The sequence below is a fragment of the Gigantopelta aegis genome, chromosome 14 (assembly GCF_016097555.1).
Source record: "Gigantopelta aegis isolate Gae_Host chromosome 14, Gae_host_genome, whole genome shotgun sequence".
Taxonomy (NCBI): domain Eukaryota; kingdom Metazoa; phylum Mollusca; class Gastropoda; order Neomphalida; family Peltospiridae; genus Gigantopelta; species Gigantopelta aegis.
Window position 1 is genome coordinate 21889505 of NC_054712.1, and position 16464 is coordinate 21905968.

Sequence of the window (16464 nt, forward strand, 5' to 3'; positions counted from 1 at the left end):
CTTCAAAATTCAACGTGGTGGAGAAAGTCAGATCATGTATAATACAGTCTGGATCGATGCCTAGAACTCTACGATCCCACGTGGAAAAAAGAAAAAGAGGAACAAAACAAGTCCCCGACACCCAAAGTCGTCATGGTCTCCCCAACACAACAAGTGGTAGAGCAAGCCAAAGCCGATCTGAAACGGAAACAACAACAACAACAACAACAAAGTGGTACGGGTTGGAAAGCCCCGAAACGGCAGAAGCATTTCTGAGAAGGCTATAAAAGGGGGCATGGCAGTTTCAACATCGCCAGTTCACGTCGATCACTTCAACAGTCAACATCATGAATCAGTGTCACATTTGCGAAAAGAAATATGTTTGGACCCACGACCTAACTCGACACGTACGAAATAAACATGGACTCTTGGAATCTGACAATAAGCCTTCCCAGCAGCAGCAGCAGCAGCAGCAGCAGCAGCAGCAGCAACAGCAGCAGCAGCAGCAGCAGCCAGCACCACCACCACAGCAGCAGCAACAGCAGCAGCCCCTAAGATTGTTACATCCGTTCACCATGATCGTGTCGGGACCCACGTCGTGTGGAAAGACATTTTTGTTGTACAAACTGCTAAGGGATGGTAAAATCCAGCCGCCTCCCCAGCGCGTCATCTGGCTCTACAAACGATGGCAACCCCTCTATGATATGATCAAAATGGTTGCTCGAGTGAAATTTGTTCAAGGCATACCTGAGAATTTGGAAAAGGATCGTTATTTGGATCCCAGAGTCAGAAATCTCATCGTGTTGGACGACTTGATGTCTACAGCTGGAAAAGACCCTCGCATCACCGACCTGTTCACAGAAGGAAGTCACCACAGAAACCTCTCTGTGATTGCCATCAACCAGAACTTGTATCACAGCAAGGACCCGACACAGAGAAGAAACTGCCATTATCTAGCGCTGTTCAACAACCCCATCGACAAGCAGCAAGTTCTGACTTTGGCACGGCAGATGTATCCTGGAAATACTCGTCATTTCATGCATCAGTTTGAGGAAGCTACCCACAGGCCCTACGGACATCTCTTGGTGGACTTGAAACCGACCACGCCCGAACATTGGCGTCTTCGGCCTAATGGTTTAGAGACGGGGCTGTCCGAATGGTATAAAAGCACGAACGTAACGGCAAATGTCTCAGAAGAGTTGCAGCCACCGACGAAGAAAGAGCTCTACATGCAAATCATGCAAAGAAACGCATTCAAGAGAAAACTACCAGGCATACCCGCCTACGAAAGTGACGACGAAAAAGATGATGAGGTAGAACCCTATCTGAAAAAAGTCAAGAGAATGCAGTCTTGCGATACGTGTGGTCTGGTCTTTAAAGACGGAAGCGACTTGCAGCGACACGTGAATACGTGCGAAGAGGGAAATGAAAAAGAAGAAGAGCCGTCGCCCGACCTGGAAAACGAAGGCATTCGTCTCATGGTGGAACGTGTATTCGACATCAATCGTGCCTATCTCCAAAGCAAGAGGAAACGCTACGAAGAAAAAAACATGTCCCAAGATGCCATTGAAAGAAACATGAAGACATTGCAATGGAAGTTATTTAAAGACACGTACTCTCGCTTCCTGACCTATATACATTACTTTGACAAAGGTCCCAACACCAGGAAAATTTTACAGTTTGTGAATCCAGACAAAGATGTGAGACCACAGATTCGTTCTAAATTAAATCAGTATCGTTCATGGATCGGCGAATATTTGGATGAACAAGACGACGACGATACCGACGATGATGATACTGATGAGGAGGACGACGATGATGAAGAGCAATGAACACTCATATTATTCACATGTCGCCCTTAAGGCCTCTCGATGTAACCCAGTGCGTGTCCATTTTATATATGTGTCAGTGATTTGTAATTTAGAAATAAATGAAAAACCAAACCATTGCGTTTGTTTTTTGTGTTTTTTACTCTATGACTAGATTTGTGATTGGATATTACTACCGCTACTTTATAGTAGCAAGAGCTGTGTGTACAAGACAGAACATACCACGATCTTTGATATACCAGACATAATACACTAGTTGGCTATAGCTTAATGGGCCACCGACGGGGATCGATCCTAGATCGACCACTGTATTTACCTATTTGGTAATTAAAAAAGCCCTGTAAAAAGGCTTGTACTCTAGAGAAATACTTGTGTTTAAAATGCAGTTAAAAGATCATAGTTTAGATCGGAGCGTCTTTTATTTCAATATCACAATCTACTGAATGTAAAACATTTTTTTTGTATATGAACACAATGAAAGGGGATTGTTTCAATGAACTGTTACAAAGTATAACATGTGACACGCTTAGCACTGATAGCAGCCAGAGACGGATCCCTGGGGTGTGCAACCTGAGGGGTGCTGTCGAAGTACTGTCTTTTTTGGAGGGAGAGGCCCCTGGTCACAGGGACCATGGTTTACTCGAATTTATTATAATATTGTAGGGTATCACAGGAAGTTTTTATTTTATTTATAAATAATTTGTCCCCTCCTAGTTGCTGCTTGGAAAGTGTAATTATGAAGAAAACAATTCTCATTGGGTCAGGGAGATTCAAGGTTTCTAGGTCGATGACCTAGTTCTTCAGTAGGTTACTGGAACAGTCATGGGTATAAATTCAAACACATTTTTTGTTACAACAGATCAAGATGGACACCATCAATGACAACACGTGAGTTTAAAAATTATTTATGATATATACATTTTGATAAACTAACATATAAAGAAATATTTACTGCTTTGATTCTTTATTTTTGGCAAAATGTTAGTTAAATCATGTCAAATTTATCATTTTAAAATCAGTATTGTTTTGTTCCAAATTATTTTTTACATCAAAAGTTTAGTTTAAAAATCCCATTCACGATAAAAGTTATAAATGTCTTTTCTCTTTTTCAGAATAGATCAGTTTGACCTGGAGGGGTTTCTGGACCGGTGGAGGTAAGATTTTTGTTATAGCTCACTATCGTCCTAGTTGATTTTTTAAAAAATTTCACCATGTTTTATGTTCCACACGGCGATGTTCGAAAGGTTACAATATACACGGCTTTCATCAATGCTTGTATTTTTATGTAAATTTTTGTATATTTTCAGTGACGAATATTATGTGGCGTTAGCCGCGGCCACCACCACCGGCCACCGCCTCCACCACTGCCGCCGTCGCCACCACCCCAACTGCCTCCACCACCCTCACTGCCGCAGCCACTGGCACCTACCCTGTTCTGAGGGGTATGCTAAACCCCCCACAAAACACTGATATGTAAGTATGTTTACTAAAAAACACACTACCTGACTGTTCTTTTAAAATCGTGCTGGTTTGTTTTTGTTGCTTTTTATATAATTAAGATCCAGCGGATGACATGTGTCATAGGGACGTCAGAATTAATCTGAGTGGGTGAGGGGATGTTCTCTATACCACTACAATGTCTAGACATGATTTTATAAAATGGTATTAAACTGAGTATCGTGCAATTTTTACATATATATTAAGCTTTTCAGGAATATTAACTTTTTTGAGAGCATCACATTTGAAAAACTATTTCTTTTTTCCAGGACTAAGATCAAAGAAGATCTGGACAGTTTAATTTTAAAAATTGAGGAAATAAAAAAAAAATAATAAAAAAAAAAAAAACAGGTTTATGGGTATGATGCCTTGTCAATGACACTAATCAGGGCACATTCGCATATATTTGTTATTAACAATTCGACTGAACCACCTTTACGTGACCTACGATTCGCCCGCTATCCTGTCAACGTATTATTTGCAAGGTCAACGCTCTAGATTAAACACATATTTTTTTCAGGAAATAAGTGTATGATTTAAAAATATTTATTCAAATATAATACTCACTATATATAATATATATATTGTAGTAATATCCATATTTTTAAAACTGTATTGATCTTAGTTTACGTTTTCAAATTTTAGCGCCCATATTTGCTTGCATAAAAAAACGATTGACGTGTGACCTCACATTTTTACTGACGTCACTCACTAATGCGTAAAAAATAAGCATGCAGACGACACTTCGATAGATATTTTGGGCATGATCGCCATAAATTACGAAAACTACAAATGTTTTAATTGTCATACGGGTCATGTGTTTTTGACCTATTTTGGTTCCTGTGTACAAAAAAAGCTATTTTTTAAGGTAACAAATAATTGGATATACATAAAAATTTCGTAGCTATTTGACTGTCTACACATCTTACAGACTTAGAACGTAAACAAACGGTAGGTACTTTAAAAAGAGGTGAAATGACACGACTTAATAGAGACAACGACTCAACAGGGGTGAGAGTATAACACGTTTATAATGTTTGAATGACGTCAGTCTTTGAATGACGTTGCATACAAGAACAACTGCTTCCGTTTTTAGAACATTTTCAATGTAAAATTGTTATTTATTTCACCGTGTTTGAAGAAAGAACGATTTTCAAAAAGTATCATTTGTTAAATTTGTCCACCACTGCAAACACATAGATCTTCAAACTAAATCAGTATAAGAAAATTAACTTACTATTTTCAAGTCTTGATCCAGTCGATTTCTAACAGTGACAAAATCTCTCACAATGATCCAAATGAATCTTCTTCTAACAATGACGAAATATCTCAAACGAATAACAATGACGTAGTAGATGTGGTCGTTTTCGGCGAGCGAATGACAATGAAACCGTATCTAGCCTTTTTATACTCTTTCGTGTTAGTCTAAGTAGGTCAGGGGCCGGTCTAAGTAGGTCAGGGCCGGGTCAGTAGGACGTTGCACACGGTACAGTAGTCCGTGACGTCATCAAGGTCAAGGCCAGTCTAAGTAGGTCAGGGCCACGGAAAGTAGGTCATGGGGCTATACAGGACGAGGTCACGTGACGTCATCAAGGTCAAGGTCACGGAAAGTAGGTCATGACGCCCGGCAGGCCTGGGTACTACTTATATATAATAAAAATAAGAGCATAGTTCCGAATTTGTCATATCCTCTCCACGTTCCTACACATTTTAACCGATTGCATATTCGAATGTCGATCGATTAGAACTAACCGATGATCGATGATGGAATTGCAACAGATTCCCAACACTAGCAGACGGTGAAAAATTGCATCTATTTTGGCCTATGCAATCTCAGCGACGTAGATATCGGTGACATCGTTACAATATTGTATGTGGAATCTGTGTCGCTGTAATGTTGTTTTTTTCTCACGATTTATGTTTGGACAAAAAGTGAAGAAAATCTAACGGTAATTAAAGGTACGAGAGTAATTTATCGTAGTTAAGACTTTTTGCAGATCAAATATAATAATAGAATTTTTTAGTCTAGGCAAACCTGCCAATCTCAGCAAACACCTTACCAGCATTTTCTGTTGACACGCTGCCAAACACTGTTGAAGACCTGAAGAAACTTCTGGGGCAGGTCATCAAGGAGGGGAGAGAGAGAGGGGACTGCCATCTGGAGCGAAAAATGAGGGAGTTAAAAGGGAGACTGGCACGTTATACACGTCCATTCCCAGGGGATGTGTTGGTAACTTCTAGAGACCAGAGACGGTCTAGTTGTCTTTCCTGGATAAAAAAGGTCATTGAACAGTGATTAAAGAAAATTATTTTTACATATGTATAAATGTCATTAATTATTACAAGTGATTGTTGTGTAAGCATTCTTCGGATATTTCGTCATTGATGAAAGTGTGCACCATCTTCTGTTCTTGGATTCAGTGCACCTTTAGTCTGTGTCAATTCCAAATGGATGTGCTTTAACATAACACGATGCTAATTCCAAATGGATGTGCTTTAATTCCAAGTGGATATGTCTTAAAGGGACATTCCTGAGTTTGCTGCACGTTTTAAGATGTTATCGAATAACGGACACTTTTTAACGATTGTAATTACATATCAAATATATTTTTCTGCCTAAAATATTAGTGGTTGTATATTAAACGTTAAATTTCATTTTATTCCCTAAAAGTTTGGGCTTCTTACAAATATTAAGACGACCAGAAACACATTGAAAATACAGACACTGATATTCTAAACAAGGAAATATATTTAATATGTAAGTTTAATCGTAGAAATATTTTATTAGTCGGAAACATCTTATAATGCAGCAAACTCAGGAATGTCCCTTTAATGTGATATTAATTCTAACTGGATATATTTTAATATTAAAATAATAAATCTGGAACTCTGGATATTCCTGACTGACTTTACAACCACATGCTTCTATTACATACCTATTCAATCTTCCTATTGTGACGAAGACATTTTCAAACCGTGTGATCAATTTATTTTGTATCGCACATATGTGCGATAGGTACCTGAACTTTTAAATGGGGAATTCCTTTTTTGTTTTTACTGCAGTTAGCGCCTTTTATCTCACTACACAGATGTCATCTGCCATTGAAACCCATGTTAAATTGCCCAACTTCAAATGAAGATTGCCAGTAGAACGGGTTCTCGTAGACACTAATAACATACACCCCTGTGTGCGTGTTGTAACCTCACCGTGGTGCAGGGGTGAAACATTCTCTTTGAGAATGGCCAATACAGCACAAATTGAAATTTTGAGTAAATCAGTATCTATCTGTGATATTTGTATTTTTGTACAGTTCTTTACACTGTTTTTATTTAAATCTTGAATTTTTATATTGATGTTGATCATCACCTTATTTGTTTGCATTACCATAGTTTGACACCCAATAGCCGACGTATTTTTCGTGCTGGGGTGTCGTTAAACATTCATTCAACAACAACAACAACAACATAATAATAACATACACCATTGCGAACATACATTATGGAAGCATTTATTTTCACTCCAAAATTGAGAACATTTCCATCTCAGTTTTTTGCTATCTGGCTGTAGTACAGGCCTGGTGCTTATAGTCTAGACTCGAGACTCTAATAGAGTTTGAGACGGGAACGTCATGACAACGTCATACAACTTTTATGCGTGTGACTTCATTAGAGATTGAGTCTGGACTCTAAAAGATTTATAAGCGCGGGCCCTGGTCCGAACAGGTGGTTCATTAACCGATCCACTCCGGATGTGTCTTGCGCTACACGATCTGTTAAAGGAAGTGTTTCAGAACACCTGGGATTCTTCCCAGTTTTAGATTCTTTAGTTATAATTGTGAATTCTAGATATATTTTGTTTTAAAATCTGATTAACTTCCGAGAACGTTCGGAGTTTAAGTGAGTAACAATTTTTGGGAAATAAACATACAACTTTATTATTCACCTATTTTGTGTATCATGTATAACATGCCTTCTTTAGTTGTCATTTGTAAATAAATATCTATTTTGTGTATCATGTATAGCATGCCTTCTTTAGTTGTCATTTGTAAATAAATATCTATCGTTTTTTGTTACCTTTGAAATTGTGTTTGTTCGGTCTTTTATTTATTAATCATCCGGTAAAGAACCCAGTCATTATTTTTATTTCTGTGATCGATGACTATAATAAAATAAAATATATAATACTAATGATAAATAAATAAATAAATATAGGCGTCGGAAAGTGGCAGCAACTGGGGGAGTCACTTATTAAATGCGAATTCATATTATGGCCCCCAGTTTCAGAGTTGGACCCTCCCCCCCCCAATTTCCGACGCCTATGATAAACAAAATTACCGTAGGCAGCAAAGTATTGGAGGGGGGAAGATACCCTCGTTACACCCTTCCTGCCTTTAAACTGAGTCAGTGAGTGTCACAATTTAAAAACCAAGTGACATTGACATCGCTTGAACGCCGTTAGTTACGTAGTCGGTTGTCTGGATGGTTATGACGTTGATCTGACTCGTTCATAGCGTTATTGGTATTGATAAAAATGAAGCGAGTAGGAAGATTCGTCAGAAATATTTTTAGACCATGCAGGTATCAGGGTTGAAAATTAGCAGTCGCCCGTTCGCGACCTTTATTGACTAAGGGCGACTAAGAATTTTACAAAGGTAGTCCGTTGGGCGACCATCGATTTTATGGTCTGACCAGTATGGTACTGGTTTAAAGGGACATTCCGGAGTTTGCTGCACATTTTAAGATGTTATCGACTATAAAAGACTTTTTAACGATTGTAATTACAGATCAAATACATTTTTCTGCATAAAATATTAGTGGCTGTATATTAAAAGTGTGTTTGCTCGTCCTAATATTTGTACTAGGTTAAATTTCATCTTATTCCGTAAAATATTGTTTTTTCGTACATACGAAATTATTTCAAGACAAAATCCAGTTTGGGCTTCTTACAAATATTAGACCGGCCTCGGTGGCGTCGTGGTAGGCCATCGGTCTACAGGCCGGTAGGTACTGGGTTCGGATCCCAGTCTAGGCATGGGATTTTTAATCCAGATACCGACTCCAAACCCTGAGCAAGGCTCAATGGGTAGGTGTAAACCACTTGCACCGACCAGTGATTCATAACTGGTTCAACAAAGGCCATGGTTTGTGCTATCCTGCATGTGGAAAGTGCAAATAAAAGATACCTTTCTGCTAATTGGAAGAGTAGCCTATGTAGTGGCGACAGCGGGTTCCTCTCAAAATCTGTGTGGTCCTTAACCATATGTCTGACGCCATATAACCGTAAATAAAATGTGTTGAGTGCGTCGTTAAATAAAACATTTCTTTCTTACAAATATTAAGACGACCAGAAACACATTGAATATACAGATACTGATATTCTAAACAAGAAACTATATTTAATATGTAAGTTTAATCGTAGAAGTATTTTATTAGTCGGAAACATCTTACAATGCAGAAAACTCAGGAATGTCCCTTTAAAAAAAAACCTACTGAAATTTACAAAACACACCGCATCTGTGCTGGCGCGAACTACAGCAACCATTCTGTACTTTTGGCATTCCAGTTATGCAGCCTATCCAGCAACACGTTGTCGAGTGCGCTGTGCAATTACCCCCCCCCCCCCCCCACCTGGGGGGGATTAATTGCCACATACGGAAGCTTGTTAAAACATCGAGTCACGGGCAACCGTGACCTTGGTGTACGGAGATCGCATCCAGAAGAAAGGAAGGTGGAGGAAGAGGAGACGTGCGCCAGCGGCGGCGGGTGTGTGTGTGTGTGTGTGTGTGTGTGTGTCAAAACCGGTGGCTAAACCGCCGGCGGCGACTCCTTCTGTTAGACCGCCCAACGCTACTCAACCGAGGAAGACGACCAGGATGGAAGAGGTTCCGGCCCCGGCTGTCTCGGCTTCTGTCCGTCAGGAAGAGGACGAATTGAACGAGCTGGACACAGCCATCTGTGTCACTCCGTTCAACCGGCCACCTGCACCTGAACCTTCTCAAGCGCCTCCGGATGTGTCGCCGATCCAGTCGTCGACACCCGTTGAGGCGCAGGCCCGGACAGGATCTGTTGTGAAGAGGAAGGCGACCACTCCTCCGAGTGCCACTCCAGCCAGGCCAAGTCGCCCCTCTCAACCGCCGCAGCCGGGGACAAAACCAGTGGAGCAGTGGTCACTGCAGGCCGGCCGTCTCCAACAGCTGGTTAAGACGAACCTGACGGATGCACGTCAACTGATGAGCCATCCAAAAGAACAGGCCTACCAACCTCTGCCAGATGGACGCAACGAGGGGGAATTCGCTGTGCACCGACTCAAGATGCGGGAGGAACAAAGCGCTGTATGCGTAACCATCCGCCGGAACGGAAGATTCAACCAAGGTCTGCTGCTATCGGAGATGGACAACCCGACATTACACCGAGTCCTCAAAACCGTCGCGGGTCCACACTACCGTCCAATCACCAAGACCTTAGAAGACTCCGACTACCGGCAGTTCCTCCAGCATCTTGAGACCACCGACTACATCGGATCCCCCTAGACACCAACCTTTCCTAGGACAGGTACCAACCTCCTTTATTGGGCTAGTTAGACTTTAAACGTTTTAGAAGCAGTTCAAAATTCTTATGTTTATTTTTTTATAAATAGTCTAACGCATTTTATTTTGGCGCCCGATCAATTGCTCAAATCACCTTAAAAACCTTTTTGGCCAAGCAGTCTTAACTATTTTGGGTTAAATTTTAGAGTCCAGACATGTTTTTGGAGGCAGTTACTCTTTGTAGACTTAGGTAAAAAACAGGCTTCACCGAGGAATCGAAATTCAGCCAATCAGAACACAGCTCCCACTCGGTGTTACTTCAAGTTTGCGAAGTAATTTTCAACACTGCTTTTAAGATGTTTCCGACTAATAAAATATTTCTACGATTAAACTTACATATTAAATATATTTTCTTCTTCAGAATATCACTGTGTGTATATTCAATATGTTTTTGGTTGTATTAATATTTGTAAGAAGCCCAAACTGGATTTTGTCTTCAAATAATTTCGCACGTACGAAAAAATATTTTAGGAAATAAAATAAATTTAGTCTAGTATAAATATTAAAACGAACAAAAACACGTTTAATATACAGCCACTAATATTTTATGCAGAAAAATATATTTGATATGTCATTACAATCGTTAAAAAGTCTCTGTTAGTCGATTGCAGCCACATTGGGTGACGTCACGTCACGTAAACAGCAAAATAACGCAACAAATGCTTTTTATATTTCATAAAAACAAGGAAAACTGCTGTCATATAAAAAAGTAAGTACATACTCGCATGTAATCCCATTTCCATCAAAAATTACACCAGGTGGTAAGAAAACGTCATTTTAAAAGCATTATCGAAAACCGTACTATGACGTTATCAATGGCAACGACATAAAATCGGCTTTTCCCGCGAAAGCAGTAACATAACAGTCACGTGACCTAAAAGCGGCTATCCGGAAATGATCCGTCATTACTCATTTGGCAGTGCTAGCAGACGTGTTTGGTTGTGTGGATTCCGTCGTGCACCTGTTGCTGTTTAGGGATGCATTTGCATTGCATTCATTAAGATTCCAGGGTGCAAATTAACCGTAATAATACATTTCACTGTGCATAAACGTATTCTTACTTTTCCCCCCGCATTTTTAAGGAAATTTGTTTTAAGTGTACTTCCTTAACAAGAAGTTCTTGTCGTATCAACGATCGAACATGCACAGACATTACAAAATACCCGGAAGTAAATAATACGGTTTTCGACAATTGGCGATACTTTCCATTTCTGACTCCTAATAGCCGTCGCGAACAAGCTTCATTTTGGCAGTCCTGGAAAAGTGACAGTCATCATAAAGGCGGTATAGGAAGGATGAAGTAGAATTGTGCCGTGCCCGTACAACGAAAAAATATTTTTTAGGAAATAAAATGAAAATAAACCTAGTACAAATATTACAACGATCAGAAACACGTTTTAATACACAGCCACTAATATTCTAAACAAGAAAATATATTTAATATGCGAGTTTAATCGTAGAACTATTTTATTAGTCAACAACATCTTAAAACATTGCAGCAAACTCAGGAATGTCCCTTTAAAGAAGGACCTTCCTCCTCAGTGTGAACAGTGTCGGTGTACACAGACTCTCCGCCACATGTTGGTGGAGTGTACTCATCTGGGGCCAATGAGAAATTATATATCTTGCAACATAAAGGTTTTGGAATCTTTTAGCTGGATTCTTTTTATCGTATCTTCATTGCACCACAATTCTATGATCTTTATATACATACATGTATATTGTTCTTTTTCAATTGGGCATTACTAAACGGAAATTTAAAGCCATAGATCGAAATCCGTATCCTACCCACACCCTCACAAAATCAGCCTGCTTATCACACTTTAAGGCGAAAAGGTGCATTGGTATATTTACCATAGTTTTTTAACCAGCGGACAAATTTTTACCTTTACATTAACTTAAGGCTTGGAATGCCTCGGTTTTAACGGACATTTTGGAAACGCCTTCATGTTTTGTTTTGCCGCCTTGGTGTGTATAAACATTTCGTAGAAATCCCGGGGGAGGTGTTACTGTGATTGCATTCCTGTTTGCACGGGCGGATCACGGGGTGGGAGTCCTGTGGCTTATGCTGCAGTTTTTCCCATCGGACGCAATGGTTTCCATGAGATTGCTCGATTCGGCATCAGTCTTTGCTGCTGAGATTTGGGCAGTCGTTAAAACCCAGGAACAGATTAAGGATTCATGTGCATCCGGGTATGTTATATTTACAGACTCACTTTCGTGTCTCCAAGCTCTACAGTACATGGAATTGGAGCATCCCTTAGTTGGGATGGTGATACGAAAGTAAAGATAAAGATGTTATATTTCATTGGGGTTGCTGCCAAGTCTGCTTTGAACTTGCCCCATGTCCATGTTCCCTGCAGTGATTTTGAATTTTGACCAATATATCTTCGACTTGGCAAGACGATTGGGACGGTGCGGTTGCGAACGAGCTTCATTCTGTCAAGGCAGTTCTGGGGAGTGGCAGTCATCTTATAGACGGCGCAGGAAGGATGATGAAGAAGGTCTCAAGCCGACGAGAATCGATATATTTGGAATCCTTTAAAGGGACATTCTTGAGTTTGCTGCACTTTTTGAGATGTTATCGACTATAAAAGACTTTTTAACGATTGTAATTACATATCAAATAAAATATTAGTGGCTGTATATTAAAAGTGTTTGCTCGTCCTAATATTTGTACTAGGTTAAATTTCATTTTATTCCCTACGTACGAAATTATTTGAAGACAAAATCCAGTTTGGGCTTCTTACTTAAGACGACCAGAAACAGATAGTTTGTTGTTTAGAATATCAGTAAGTTTAATCGTAGAAATATTTTATTAGTCGAAAACATCTTACAATGCAGCAAACTCAGCAATGTCCCTTTAAATTCCATCCAGAATTAATTGTAAAGTTTTTGAAACATTTTGACTTTATATACTTTATACTTTTTCCCACAGCTCCTTACACTGGTTTTTTATATCTATCTATATTCATATACTGTGACATCCAATAGCCGATGTGTATTTTTGTGCTGGGGTGTCGTTAAATATTCATTCATTCCAAACGTTACACCCTCTCCCCCTATAAAAATCACGCAAACACCACAGATATATTACATGTTTTATAATTTCAAGTATTTTACATTTATCTTATGTGTAATGTTTAAAAGGGTAGATAATAACTTAGAATCCTGTTTGTAATCTTCTTCCAAAAGGAGAAACAAGCTTCACGCATATGAATATATACACATACATGGAAACGGTCAAAATGCAGTACGCGCTACTCATTACGCATCACACGCACATAGAAAGAAAAACAAGATGTGAAATATGCAGTGCAGCTTTTTACAGACTGTTAATGGATTGTGAAGATAAAGAATAAAGGACGTAAGCTGTACGGGACATGGAGGTGAACTGTCGCGCCACCTAAAAGCAGAAGATTAAAATGAGCGAAGTAAAGCTAGCGACACATAAGTCCGTAAATGCTCCGTTTATCGGCCGTAAAACGCGCCCGATAACGGATCATTTCCAACCATTGGTTTTCAATAGACACCGACACATAAGTCCGTAACGTTTATTTGTCGGATCCGATTATCGCACGTTTCGGACAGTGCTCGAAAATGCTCCGTTTATCTTCCGTTAACGGAGGAAGATTTCCCCGAGTATGGCGTCATTCTGGGAATGACCCAACCACGTGGTAATGTTAAAATGCCGCGACCAAAACATACATACATATATATGCACGCACATAATATACCTTCATAATATCTCTTTTCTCTCTCAGTCCATCTATATAAATACACGAACATAAACTGCGACAGCAAGCCGCGTAGTTTATGCTGTTGTGGTTACTTGTTGATTTGTTTCAGCAGAATAAAAATTTTTTTACCGTGTCATGCAGTGTTTCTATAATATGAAATGTGATGCTGTCGTAGTTTAGTTCATGAGCTATACACAAGTGAACTCAGCACACACAAATTTTTGATCATCATCATACACATCTTTCATTATTAAATTGAGAAACGCTCCTTGGTTTCTTCTTCTTTTCACCAGGTCATGTTCCCAGATTCTCCTGTTTTTCCTTTTTCTTATTAATTTATATGTTGAATCATCGTCTGATGAATCCATGTGCTCCGTTAATGCTGAGTTTACGGATATGTGTGTCACAGTTTATCGGGTCCGATAAACGGACCATTTTACGGATATACGTGTCGCTAGCTTAAGTGATCATTTTCGCCAATTACTGATAAGCGTCAAAAAATTAGGGAAGGGGGAAGCTTACTCCCAATATTTGGAAGGAAATGTTTTATTTAACGACACACTCGACACATTGTATTTACGGTTATATGGCGTCAGACATGACTAAGAAGCCCGTTCATGGGCTACTCTGATTAGCAGCAAGGAATCTTTATATGCACCATCCCAGACAGGATAGCACATACCACGGCCTTTGATATACCAGTCGTGGTGCGCTGGCTGGAATGAGAAATACCCCCCCCCCCCCCCCAATATCTGATGCTGGACATAAAATTATCTAAATTTGATAGAAAACAAAAAGTGGACATTTGCCAATTTCTTCTCTTTTTTTTTGGGGGGGGGGGGGGTATACACCCGTCGCGTACTGGCCTGTTATTATTGGTAATAATAATTTTTAAATAAAACCGACAAGAAAATTTAAATTAATTAATTAAAAAATAAATAAATAATACAATATGTAAAGAAAAAAACACAATTGATGTTTGAATTTTATAATAATTATTATTATTTAGTTCACTTTTGTTTCTTATTATTATTTTAATAAATATATGTTTTCTAAGTTCGGCGTCAAACCTGCAAGATCTAAAATATTTCTTACGAATCTTCTTATTCTCAATACCAATAACGCTATAACGTCATAACAATTGTTTATCTGGACAACCGACTACGTAACTAACGGCGTTCAAGCGACGTCATTGAGACGCTCACTTTCGGATTTGGCTACGCCCTATGAGCATATAGAATGGTGTTCCCATGATTGTTGCAAAAACTCCAAACTCCAACTATGTTACCAAAGTTATAATGTTCTTCGGGCGTAGCCCAACATCCGAGTTTAGTGAATTAGGCCCCTGGTTTTAAACTTTATAGACTGATTAATATAATCACCAAATTAGTTTCTAAACTAGCGACTCAACTTACTTTCCTCTTCTATGGTTGGCAGACGCGTCACTTTCTCAAGCAGGCCGGTTTATGGCATTCCATTGTCTGAAAATTGAATTTAGTCTTTAATGAGACGGTATATGTATAACGCACAATAATTAAAACCAGATGGTGCACATTCTCAAATTAAAACCGAGGGCTGGTGATAACAAGAACGGTTTATGTCCCGAAGTCATGATTTCTAGAACAAAAAAGTTAATAAAATATTATTCCGACTGAATTTATATGGCAATAATTTCCATCCATTCTTTTGCATGTATGTCCCCACTACCACAAAATAAATAAATTAATATATAATATTTTTAAAAATAATAAGACAAGAATTAAGAATTGTCAAACCCCGCCCCCCTGCTTCTAGTACTGGTGCAAAACCTGGAATTCGGGCAAAAAATTAACAAATATTCCTGCAAAATGTACTAACCTTAAACATGAGACCTTTTTCAAAACGCCTTCATATTTTATTTTGCCACCTTGGTGTATGAAACCACCAAAAATTGTATTCGATCTTGTGCATTTAAAAAAAGATCGCACAGATGCAGTTATTTATAAACAACATTTCATGGAAATCCAAGAGAGGTACTGTGATCACATTCCTGTTTACACAGACGGATTACGGGATGGGAATTCTGTGGCTTGTGCTGAAACCAGGGCAATCATTAAAGATTAAGGATTCATGTGCATCCAAATATATTGTTTTTACAGAGTCACTTTTGTGTCTCCAAGCTTTACAGTACATGAAATTGGCACACCCCTTAGTTGGGATGGTGATACGAAAGTGTGTCTTTTTATCAATTGCCAATAAAGATGTTATATTTTGTTGGGTACCCAGCCATGTTGGCATTAGGGGTAACGAAAAAGCAGACGTTGCTGCCAAGTCTGCTTTGAACTTGCCGCGTGTCCATGTTGGTGTTCCCTACAGTGATTTTAAATTGGGCGATTGGGACGGTACGGTTGCGAACAAGCTTCATTCTGTCAAGGCAGTTCTGGGGAGTGGCAGTCATCTTACAGGCTGTGCAAGAAGGATGAAGTCTTGTGCCGAGCCCGCATCGGCCATACATATTTGACACATTTATTTATTTTAAAGAAGAATCCTGCTCCTCAGTGTGAACATTGTCAGTGTACGCTGACTGTGCGCCACATTTTGGTGGAGTGTGATCATCAGAAACCGACGAGAAATGTTTTGGAATCCTTTGAATTCCATCCAGTATTAATTGTAAAGTTTTTGAAACATTTTGACTTCTATAAACAGAATAACAGAGACAATATAAAGTTCATAATAATTAGATTACAGAAAAAATGTGTAAGTATGCAACACGTTCTACTTTGGTATTTTGCGTCTCTCGCAATACAGGGTTTTGGCAGATAATCGAGTATTTCGTCCACAAAACCGCACCTA